Source organism: Bos indicus x Bos taurus, chromosome 12 (assembly GCF_003369695.1).
Source record: "Bos indicus x Bos taurus breed Angus x Brahman F1 hybrid chromosome 12, Bos_hybrid_MaternalHap_v2.0, whole genome shotgun sequence".
NCBI classification, from domain to species: domain Eukaryota; kingdom Metazoa; phylum Chordata; class Mammalia; order Artiodactyla; family Bovidae; genus Bos; species Bos indicus x Bos taurus.
In genome coordinates this window covers 10,440,329-10,451,746 of record NC_040087.1, presented here as the reverse complement: position 1 = coordinate 10,451,746, position 11,418 = coordinate 10,440,329, and positions in this window count along the sequence as shown.

The following is an 11,418-nucleotide window of genomic DNA, read 5'->3' as shown; positions in this document are numbered from 1 at the left end:
CCTTGACTAGACGGAACTTTGTTGGCAAAATAATGTCTCTGGTTTTGAATATGCTACCTAGGTTGGTCATAACTTTCCTTCCAAGGAGTAAGCGTCTTTTAATTTCATGGCTGCAGTCACCATCTGCAGTGATTTTGGAGCCCAAAAAATAAAGTCTGACACTGTTTCCACTGTTTCCCCATCTATTTCCCATGAAGTGATGGGACTGGATGCCATGATCTTCATTTTCTGAATGTTGAGCTTTAAGCCAACTTTTTCACTCTCCTCTTTCACTTTCATCAACAGGCTTTTGAGTTCCTCTTCACTTTCTGCCATAAGGGTGGTGTCATCTGCATATCTGAGGTGATTGATATTTCTCCCGGCAATCTTGATTCCAGCTTGTGTTTCTTCCAGTCCAGCGTTTCTCATGATGTACTCTGCATAAAAGTTAAATAAGCAGGGTGACAATATACAGCCTTGACATACTCCTTTCCTATTTGGAACCAGTCTGTTGTTCCATGTCCAGTTCTAACTGTTGCTTCCTGACCTGCATACAGATTTCTCAAGAGGCAGATCAAGGTGGTCTGGTATTCCCATCTCTTTCAGAATTTTCCACAGTTTATTGTGATCCAAACAGTCAAAGGCTTTGGCATAATCAATAAAGCAGAAATAGATGTTTTTCTGGAACTCTCTTGCTTTTTCCATGATCCAGTGGATGTTGGCAATTTGATCTCTGGTTCCTCTGCCTTTTCTAAAACCAGCTTGAACATCAGGAAGTTCATGGTTCATGTATTGCTGAAGCCTGGCTTGGAGAATTTTGAGCATCACTTTACTAGCATAATATTTGGGAGCTGGGTTCTTCCATGCTGGAGACTCGGCATTGCCTTATTGGATGAGCTCTCTTGGAAGCCATCTGATTCCTGGAATGCCTTTCTCAGACTGAAATAATCCGGAATTGTCTGAGGTCTTGGGCATTATGGTTCTAAGGAAGCCTTTGGTGAGGTAACATCTGAAAATTAAGGGGCATAAAGAGAACTTTGTATGGCTTTTGGAGATTCTTTGTACAAAAGAGGGTTCAAGGGCCAGTTCTCATATAACCTGGATGATTCTTCCATACTTGCAAGAAATCTGGAGCTTAACAGGCAGATTAATTTCTGAAGCTCCTTGAGGGTCCAAACCTTTAACTTTGTTTTTCTTAGTAGTGCCTGGCATGATGTTTGGTATGTAGCAGATAAGTAAATTTAGTGTGCTTGTGTTATATCTATGAAATGCTATGAGTTTTCCAGAGAAAATTCTTTTTTCGGCATTAAATTGTCGAGTCAGTCCCAGATGAATCTACAGAGGAGGCACCTCTGCTTTTTTCCTCCTGTTGGACACCTTCATAAGGGTCAGTAGAAGACTCCTACCTCATAACTTCGTTCCAAAGGCAGCTCAGAAGATTAGAACTGGACTTAACGATCAATTCCTCTCACCCTCTCCCAACCCCCTACTTAAAAAAAATTAACTATTTTTTTATGCAATGAATACAAGATAAGCAAAACTAATTTTCTTTTGTCTCATCATAAACTTTTATTTTCACGACTCTAAGACCACAAGAAAAGCAAATGGCAGTGATAAAATGATAGCCTATTATAAAGCCCCTAGAGCATATGTTAGACTTGTATTAAGTCATATCAATGGCTTAATGCAATTTTTGTCTTGAAGCCTGAAACTTGTAAGAAAATGACATTTTATTTTTTTTGAGAAAGAAATGTGAAAATAAAAACCACTGAAAGTTTGTAGAACATCAGTGCAATCTGAAAACCTTGCAGGTATGTGTGCTCCTGTGCTTTTGAATGCCTTTATCATCTGGTCTTGGACTATTTTCATTTGATGTTCAGAAGTTCTCGTTGATAAGACTAGCTCCTTAAATGCTGTACTCTGCCCCTTTTAATAAATGATTTAAATGTGATTTGGAAAAGTGTTGTCTTTTGTGTTTTTTCAGTCTTTTATTTTATTACCAAAAAAACCTCTTACCAGTCCACACTTTGCTGTGAGGTTCAGAGAATGGCTTCCTCCTAAAAGCCAGGACACCTAAGAGCAGAGAACATCAATAGCTTTTAAGACTCCAAAGTCAGGGCCAGCTCTTTAGTTTTCATTTCCCTTTAAAATCCATTCTCTCTGGCAGCTTTTGCTGTATGAGCCTGCACTCTCTTCCTCTGGGATATAACCTTATGTACTTATTAATTTGCATGACTGATCTGATTATTTCCAATGTTAAACTATATTTGTGTGGCTTATGCTCCTTTTCCGATTGAGCTATTAACCTGTGTCAGAAGCTTTCAGATCTTCCCCAAATCGGAGGTCTTGGATAGAGAGCAGAGAGCCTAACTGGCCACACTGGGGAAAGAAATATTTTTACCAAAAAGAATGTGTTGGGGCATGAGTGACCTAGAGCTGGAAGGACGCATAGGCTGGGCGAGAGGACTGAGTGTAACTGAAAGGCTTATTTTTAATCCACGCCAAGCTTCGTGAGTATTTTTAGCAAGATTTTTTTTGTATCAGGGCTGAGCATAGAGACAGGTATGGCCTTCAAAATGCAACAAGATATGAAGATAAAGACAGGTATGTCATGTGAGATAGAAGTTAAAAACAGTGATGTTATATTTAATCTGGCTCTAGGCAATTTTCCAGATGAATGTTTTTACCAAGTACACAGGATGACCTCTGAAGATTCAGGAAAGGAGGCAGGAAGCCAAGGTAATGCTAGCAAACAGCTCCTTATTTAAACTGCAACCGAAGCATTTGCATGAAAATACCGCTCTAACCCTTCTTGCCACTGGACCTGGTGTGATCAGCCTGCAGGAAATCTCCCTGCTGGGTAGGTTGAACAACCTAGGGATTCTGGATCAAGGGTTTACTGCAATGCAGCTACACAATGGAAATTTTAGCTCAAGTTCACCAGCCAGCACCCTTCTGGGAAACAAAACAAAACAAAACTGTATTGTATATTTAAATCCACTTTATTGAGAAGCAATTTACATGCAGTAAAATCTGCCATTGGTAAGTGTATGATTAAATGAGTTTTGACAAATGTATACAGTTGTGCGAAGGCTATATCATTACCACAGAAAACATTTCCATCATCTCTCAAAAGTTCTCTTGCGCCCTTTGGTTGTTGGCTCTTCCCCTCACCTCCTAGCCCCTGGCAACCACTGAGCTGCTTTCTATGTCTGTGAAACGGAACCACAGAAGCATTTTGAGTCTGGTTTCTTCAGTTTCCTCTTGAAAAAGAGAACTAATGGGATCCAACTACCCCAGGGGATAGCTGGACTTTATCAGTGGTTCTGGGGTTCCCTGTGTTTTCGTATCTGGGAGGAGGTTGCTCAGGGGATTGTGAACAGCTATGGTGAGCTCCTGCCTATAAGTGCTCCCTGGTGGCTGGCTTGAAATTGACATGCGGAGGGGTCTAGCTCAGAGTGTCAATCGAGCCTGCCTGGCCTCACTCCCCAAGCTTGGAAGTTCCCTTTACAGCAGCCCTTTTTGATATTTGTTCTCTAATGTGTACCCCTGTATCACAAGCATGCGGATCCAGATGACCCCTGAGAATGATGAATAGAGGGTGCATTGTGTTTAACAGGACAAGATTTGTAGTCAAGCCAAACTGGATGTGACTCTTTGCTTTGCTGCTCACAGGTGGTATGGCTTTGGGCACATTCCTTAATTTTTCTGACATTCAATGTCATTTTCTGTACAATGGGATAAAACCACCTACCTCAGAGTCCTGTTGGGTGAATTAAATGATACTAAGTGTATAAAATGTTCAGTTCAGTTTTGGGCACATGCAGCCTTCTCTGGTGGTTCAGACAGAAAAGGATCTGCCTGCCTGCAATGCAGGAGACCCAGATTCGATCCCTGGCTTGGGAAGCCCTCCTGGAGAAGGGAATGGCTACCCACTCCAGTATTCTTGCCTGAAGAATTCCTTGGACAAGAAGACTGGTGGGTTACAGTTCATGGGTTTGCAAGGAGTCGGATATGACTGAACAATTTAACACACCGCTTTCAACTAAAGGTTATTATCCCTGCTTATCCTCTTGGATTTTAAATTAAAAGTGGTCATTGGTTGACAAAATACAAAGCTTACTGGGATTAGACTTTACATCCTCTCCCCTACAAACTTGTGGCAAAGTAACTCTTTGAGAAGGTGCCCTTTTGGCTTAGAAGAGCTCCATCTGTTGGGACTCTCTGCTTGTCCTCATGTTCAATACCAATCCTCAGAGCTGATGTTTTCTATCCTTGAACTCCACGAGGCACACTGACAGGAGCAGCAGAAACTGAGACTGCCTCCCTTTGCTTTTGAGCCACTGAAAACTTAAATGAAGGCTGGTTGTCATCAAGCCCCATGGATGGGGCCAAAATAGATGTATGTGTTCTCCTACCTGGGGCTTCCCTGGTGGCTCAGATGGTGAAGAATCTGCCTGCAATAGGTTTTGATCCCTGGGTCAGGAAGATACCCTGGAGAAGGGAATGGAAACCCAGTTTTTGCTGGAATCAATAAGCACATTTGTCTTCTCAGAACATGGGTGAGTATTTATTTTGTGCTTCACTCTTAATAAAATGAATTTATCTTTTGGGATCTGTTGTCACTGCCAGACTTAAGAGTGCGTTTTCCTCTCCTTGATTCGTGAATCGGTGAAAGGGCAACGGCGGTGAACAGGCGAAGCGTGACTATGTGGCCGCCTTCAGGATGATGCTGGGATGTTCTGGGCTTGAGCCCTCAGTCCTCACAAGCAGATGTCTCACCACGATGGATGATTAGCCTCCTGTGCTCCAGAATGTTCCGGAACAACAAAAGGGTAAATTGTGACACATGAGAAAATGAGAGGCAGACGCATTTCTGAGGCCTGCTCCCAGCCAGGGGAACAGACCAGCTGGCCTGGCTCATCCATGAGCGATACTGTTTGAGCTGTCACTTGGGCTGCCAGGCCTCACATCTGTAGCTTGGGATGTGCCCACTCGTCTCTGAGATTGTCATCTGCTCCTGGATCACTTTCAAAGGGAACAGCCCCAGTTATCGAGGTCCACTGTGGAGAAAGATGGACTCCACTCCGTCCAGAGAGGGGGCTTCTGCTTGGGTGCCCTCCCTGGACACCTTGGAACCAGGCATTCCCTTGTGAGGATGGTTCTTTAGACCTCATCCCTGTAGGAATACTAAAGGGCTAAGAAACCTAAGTTTATGTGGAGGCTTTTATGGGCTTTTTCTGCAGTTCAGTGTATATGGTGGGTGACGGAGGATGAGGATGGAGCAATGAGCAGGGGTGGGGTTTATATGACATCAAGGGAATTTCATTCCTGGGCCTTCCACCTGAGAAATTTACGCTGATCTCCAACTCTTTTTTTTTACTTGAATTCTGCCAGCTTACATGTTGTTTCTGGTTTGTTTGTTTCACTTTTTGCTTTGTTTGTTTTGGGATTTGTGGCATATATGGCTTTCATGTCAGTATTACCAGTGACTTACTCTGACTTTCACCCCGGTGGCTGTTATCAGTCAGAGCTTAGCGCAGAAACATAACAACCTGTTTTAATTGGGGTGATGCACTCTTGCCTGGAAAATCCCATGGATGGAGGAGACTGGTGGGCTGCAGTCCATGGGGTTGCTAAGAGTCGGACACGACTGAGCGACTTCACTTTCACTTCTCACTTTCATGCGTTGGAGAAGGAAATGGCAACCCACTCCAGTGTTCTTTCCTGGAGAATCCCAGGGACGGGGGAACCTGGTGGCTGCCGTCTATGGGGTCGCACAGAGTCGGACGTGATTGATGCAACTTAGCAGCAGCAGCAGCAGCAGCAGCAGCAATGCCATATTAGATAAACCTCACAGCTCCAGGAATAGCACAAGGGCAGGTTTCCCCTCCCTCACTTTGGTGACACTGCTTTCACCATTTTATTCTTGGCTATTCCATCTCTAACATCTTCCTCATCTGCAACATCACTTTCTCCACCCCCCACATGCCAGTGGTGGTTGGGTCTGGTGCCACCCTGATGGGGTAGAGCTTCTTTTCCAAGATGCCTCTCTTCCAAACCATGATTCAGGAACACAGACTCCACCCATCTCACCTGTGGCTCCAACATCCCCACCCATGGCTTCCAAGGTCATGGCGCTTGTCTGAGGCAGATAAGCAAAGGGAGAGCAACATGGAGGGTCTTAAGTGGAGGCTGCTTGGCTCAGGTCTGATGTCCAGTTGTGATGCACTGTGATGGCTCAGCACCTGTTGAGCCACACCCAAAGCACAGGCCACACCCAGCTGCAAGGGAAGCTGGGAAACATAGCATGCATCTGGGTACACAAGAGAAAAGAAAATGGTATTGCAAAGGGAAAAGGATTTAGTTACTTTACAAAATCCCTGGAAAGGCTGGAGGCATGACAACCAGTGAAAGTGAAAGTTGCTCAGTTGTGTCTGACTCTTTGCGACCCCATGGACTATACAGTCCTTGGAATTCTCCAGGCCAGGATACTGGAGTGGGTAGACTTTCCTTCCTCCAGGGGACCTTCCCAACCCAGGGATCAAACCCAGGTCTCCCGCTTTGCAGGCAGATTCTTTACCAGCTGAGCCAAAGGGAAGCCCAAGAATACTGGAGTGGGTAGCCTATTCCTTCCCCAGGGGATCTTCCTGATCTAGGAATTGAACCGGGGTCTCCTGCATTGCAGGCGGATTCTTTACCAACTGAGCCAGAAGCTGCCATTTTAGTGTTTAGCTTTGCGGTCAGGGCCCGAACAATCACACAGAGACTGAGAACACATATCTACTACCATATCAGCCACAGAAATCAGGAAGCCACTGGTGTTATCTCCACGCCCTTCAAATTGGTACCCTGTGTGTTAGTCTTTCAGTTATGTCTGACTCTTTGTGACCTCATGGACTGTAGCCCTCCAGGCTCCTCTGTCCATGGGATTCTCCAGGCAAGAATACTGGAGTGAGTTGCCATGCCCTCCTCCAGGGGATCTTCCTGACCCAGAGGTCAAATTCCATTCTCCTGCATTGCAGGCAGATTCTTTACCGTCTGAGCCACCACGGAAGCCCTTCAAACTGGTACCAGGCATTGTGAAATGGAGTCCATTTACTGCCAACTCACACCTCTGCTGACTTATCCACTTATGCACCAAGAAACCCTTCTGTCTTCCCAGACCCTAAATGAACCCAGAGATATGTCTACAGAAGATGCTGAGAAATGTAGTTTATTCTTCTTTCCCCTGTGATACAGGGAAGATGATAGAAAAGTTTGGGACACAGCAATCTCATTTGATGATCAATGCTTTCACCATTTTTCTTTTTTACTGTACCATGTGGCTTGTCGGATTTTAGTTCCCTGACCAGGGATTGAAGCTGAGCCCTTGGCAGTGAAAGTGGGGAGTCCTAACCACTGGACCACCAGGGACTTCTGGCTTATACTATTCCTGATGCTCCCATTTGGTCTCTGGTGACCACTTCTTTTAGCACACCCTCCCTCCCAGATCATTCATCACTATTTAATTTTCTTTTTTATGCTCAAACCAACCGATGGCCTTGCCTGATGCTACCATAATGAAAGAGTTTCTCTTACAACAGCTCACTCTGAAGGAGCTTAAGAAGGAGACCTGACTTTTTATAACTTTATAGTTCCTCTACCAGACTCTATCAGAGATGTTGGCATGGTAACCCATGGTGAATCCATCTGTGGACCCACCAGTCCTTTAAAAAAGGCTTATGCTCTTCAACTCCCTTTTGAGGCTAAGAATAAGGATATCTTCTATTGTGTATGTGTGCAGGCTCAGTCGCTCAGTCATGTCTGACTCTTCGGGACCTAATGGACTGTAGCCCTCCAAGCTCCTCTGTCCATGGGATTCTCCAGGCAAGAATACTGGAGTGGGTTGCCATTTTCTCCTCTAGGGAATCTTCCTCACCCAGGGATCAAATCCAAGTCTCCTGAGTCTCTTGCATTGGCAGGCAGATTCTTTACCAGTAGGGCCACCTGGGAAGCCCTCTCTTCTATTAGTGGAACCATTCAGAAACTTTCAGAATTTGAGATAAGCCATGTTTCTTATTTTCCCCCATCCATCATCTCTGAAGATCTGGATGATATTCCCCCCACCCCACCCCTGGGACCCCCAAGGGTCCTCGGGCTGAAGGGCTGCTTTTGGGAGGTGATGTTTGACTCAGAATTTCTGAGGTGACAGGGCAGATAGGGACACCCAGGGCCTTCAGTAGACTCTGATCTTCTGCCGAAGAGAATCCTGGTAGGTGTGAGTACGGTAACAGGATCTTCTTTCTAAGGGTACCACACAGGCTGTGGATTTTCTCCGAACCTTCCTGGGAAGGGCTGAGTTCTGCAGCTACCCCCTGCCCCCCTGAGACCATCTGGCCACTGGCTGGAGCCAGGGTGGCAGACTTCCCAGCAGGGTCTCAGGAGTCAGGGAGTGAAGGCAGAGCTACCCTGGAGAGGAGGGGTTCTGGCAGCATAAAGCTCAGGGAAGTTGTTTAGAAAAGAAAGTTTATAATAACAGTGTTCTAGTTTCTGCTGAATAAAGCATGTGGAGAGCTTCTCTTCTCCCAGCAGAAAAATAAAATGCTCTGCTGGCCATAGAAGTGTTGTTCTTTTTAAATGTTGTTTTTAATAAAAAGCAGAGAGCTGCAGTCATCTGACCTCTGCTCTGCCCTCCTTCCTGACCCTGTCCTGGGCATCATGCAGGAGCACAGGGCACCCCAGGGCCCTGGGGCTGTATTGCATGCTTGCATTTAAGCAGATGGGGAAACAGCCATTTGAACGAATGGGGCATGAGCCCCGGAGAAGGTACAACCAGCTGCGAACAGACCAGTAAATCTGGTTGTTTCGCATCTGGCGGGTAGTTCTATAGCGACGCAACTTAATGGTGTTGTATGTAAACGGCTATTAGTAGACTCTGGATTCTGAGCACCCAATTAAGAAGTATCCTGGAAGCTCTCTCTTGGTGCTGCTCTGGTGTCGTTTGGCTGCAGATCAGGCCAGCGGCAGAGCTCCCATTTCCCCGGCTGTCATCACTGCCTGCAGCGACAGAAGCTGTCAACAGGAGAGAGGAGACTGTGGAGTGGGCCTCGCAGTGCTGGGAGGTCTCAGAGGTGGTGTTTCTCAGAGCTGATGCTTCCCGTGGCTCCTTCTTGCGTGGGGAAGGATGGCAAGCCCGCACATCATCCCGTTCCCAGGGCCGGGCTCCTGTTAACCCTGAATCGACAAAACCCAGAGCCAGTTAATCCTAGAGAGTCGGACTCGACAGTGACAGTCTGAGCCCTTGGACAGAGTGAAGATGAGGAGGTGCTTTTTCATTCTGAACCGGCCTCCCCTGCCCAGAGAGCTGGGTGGGTGACTGTGCCTTGTAGGATTCAGAGACCTCAAGGCCTGAGGTCACTTGGTACCTTAGGGATTTGTTCTCAGTTAAAACGCAAAGGATTTGCCCAAGAGAATTTGCTTTGTTTTTGACACCTTGCCTGAAAGATCTGAAGAACGGGGAGCTTGAGGACTTTAAAGGTGGGGCTACTCTTAGCTAAAGGAATCTCTGACAGTTTATAGGTTGGGGGAAGGAGAGAAAAATGCAGGAAGCATACACTTTGCCTATTAATACATTTACTGACACCACCCTCCCTCACCCCCACTAGGGAAAACTCCTGCTTTTTTCTCCTTGTTTTTGTAGATAGTATTAAAAACAATGTCTTCCCAGGTGGCTCAGTGTTTAAGAATCTGCCTGCCAATGCAGGAGATGCAGGTTGTATCCCTAGGATCAGGAAGACGCCCTGGAGAAGGAAATGGCAGCTCACTCCAGTATTCTTGGGCTTCCTTGGTAGCTCAGTCGGTAAAGAGACCGCCTGCAATGAAGGAGACCCAGGTCTGAATCTGGGGCAGTAAGGTCCCCTGGAGAAGGGAATGTCTGTCCACTCCAGTTTTCTTGCCTGTAGAATGCCACGGACAGAGGAGCCTGGCAGGATACAGTCCATGTATTGCAAAGGAGTCCAACACGGCCTTAGCAGTTTAGATTTAGCGACTAAACAACAACAACAATTAAAAACAACAACCACCACTGACCATATTCCAATATGCTCCAAGCTGCACAGAAAAGAGTAGAGATATGGACTGTGGTCACTGAGACTCACATTCTCTCTGCACAGCTTGTTTCTCCAGGGCTGGTCTTTGTTGCCCTCCTGTAATTGTGAACAGTGACGCCCTTTCATTCTCAGAAGGTTCTAGTTTGACAATCACACAGTCACCCTATCCGTAGGCATCTCATAGGAAAACATCATTTGTTTTGTTTCTTTTATTTAATCTCTTCATTTATCTATTTATTTATTTTTACTTGTTGGGAGGAAGCAGCAAAGAGACACGTATTTCTACTTTCATACAGCAATTAAGTGACAAGCAGAAATGTTGAGTCGATTGGGAAAACCAATCAAGCTTCATAGTGATGCCGATCTAGATGGAACACAGGGTCCCTCATTCCTCCCTAGCCTCCGAGGTTCACTCAACACCAAGCTCATCTTGGTGGCCACCTGCCCTCCTGGGCTGGTCTGCTGATGGCATGGTGGCCTGAATGTGGCTTTTCTTGTACCACAGGCTGGGGGAAAGATTGGGAAAGATTGAGGACAAAAGGAGAAGAGTGCAGCAGAGGATGAATTGGTTGAACGGCATCACCGATTCAACAGACGTGTACTCGGACAAACTCCGGAAGAAGGTGAGGAACAGGGAGACATGGTATGCTGCAGTCCACATGGTCGAAGAGAGTCAGACATGACTGAGCGACTGAACAACAACGATGCTGGAGATGTGCTGTGTGATCGAGGTATCCTGAGACAGAGGAACTCAGAGTGGGCGTAGGTCACTGTCACATTGGCTCCTAGCTCCAGCTGTGAAGGTTCCACTTCTTCCACTGGGGAGAAGGATTCTTTTATGTATTTATTATTTTTGGCCAGTATGGTACTTGGGATCTTAGTTTCCCAACCAGGGGTTGAACTTGTGCCCCCTGCAGTGGAAGTGCTGAGTCTTAACCTGAACTGCCAGGGAAGTCCAAGAAGGATTGTCAAAATTAGGGAATGACAGGCCAAGCTGGACTTGGCACTTTGCTCTGCCAAACTGATCTGCGTTCAAATCCCAGGTTGTTTGGAGATCTGTATACACACATATGCGTACACACACACACTTTCACATACACAAACTCTCACACACATACTTCCATGCATGGTATCTACCATACAACCCTCACTTACCATAGGGAAGCTAGGTGACAGTGTAGAATTACAGGAAATAGATTGGGTCTGGGAGGCAATCAAATTTGGGTTCAAATCATCCTAGCCCATCCACAGCCCCTAGCTGTGCTACTTTGTTCAGGTTTAAAAAAATTTTTTAACTCTCTGGTGTCTCAGTTTCATTTTTGAGAATGAACTGATAAAATATTTTCCA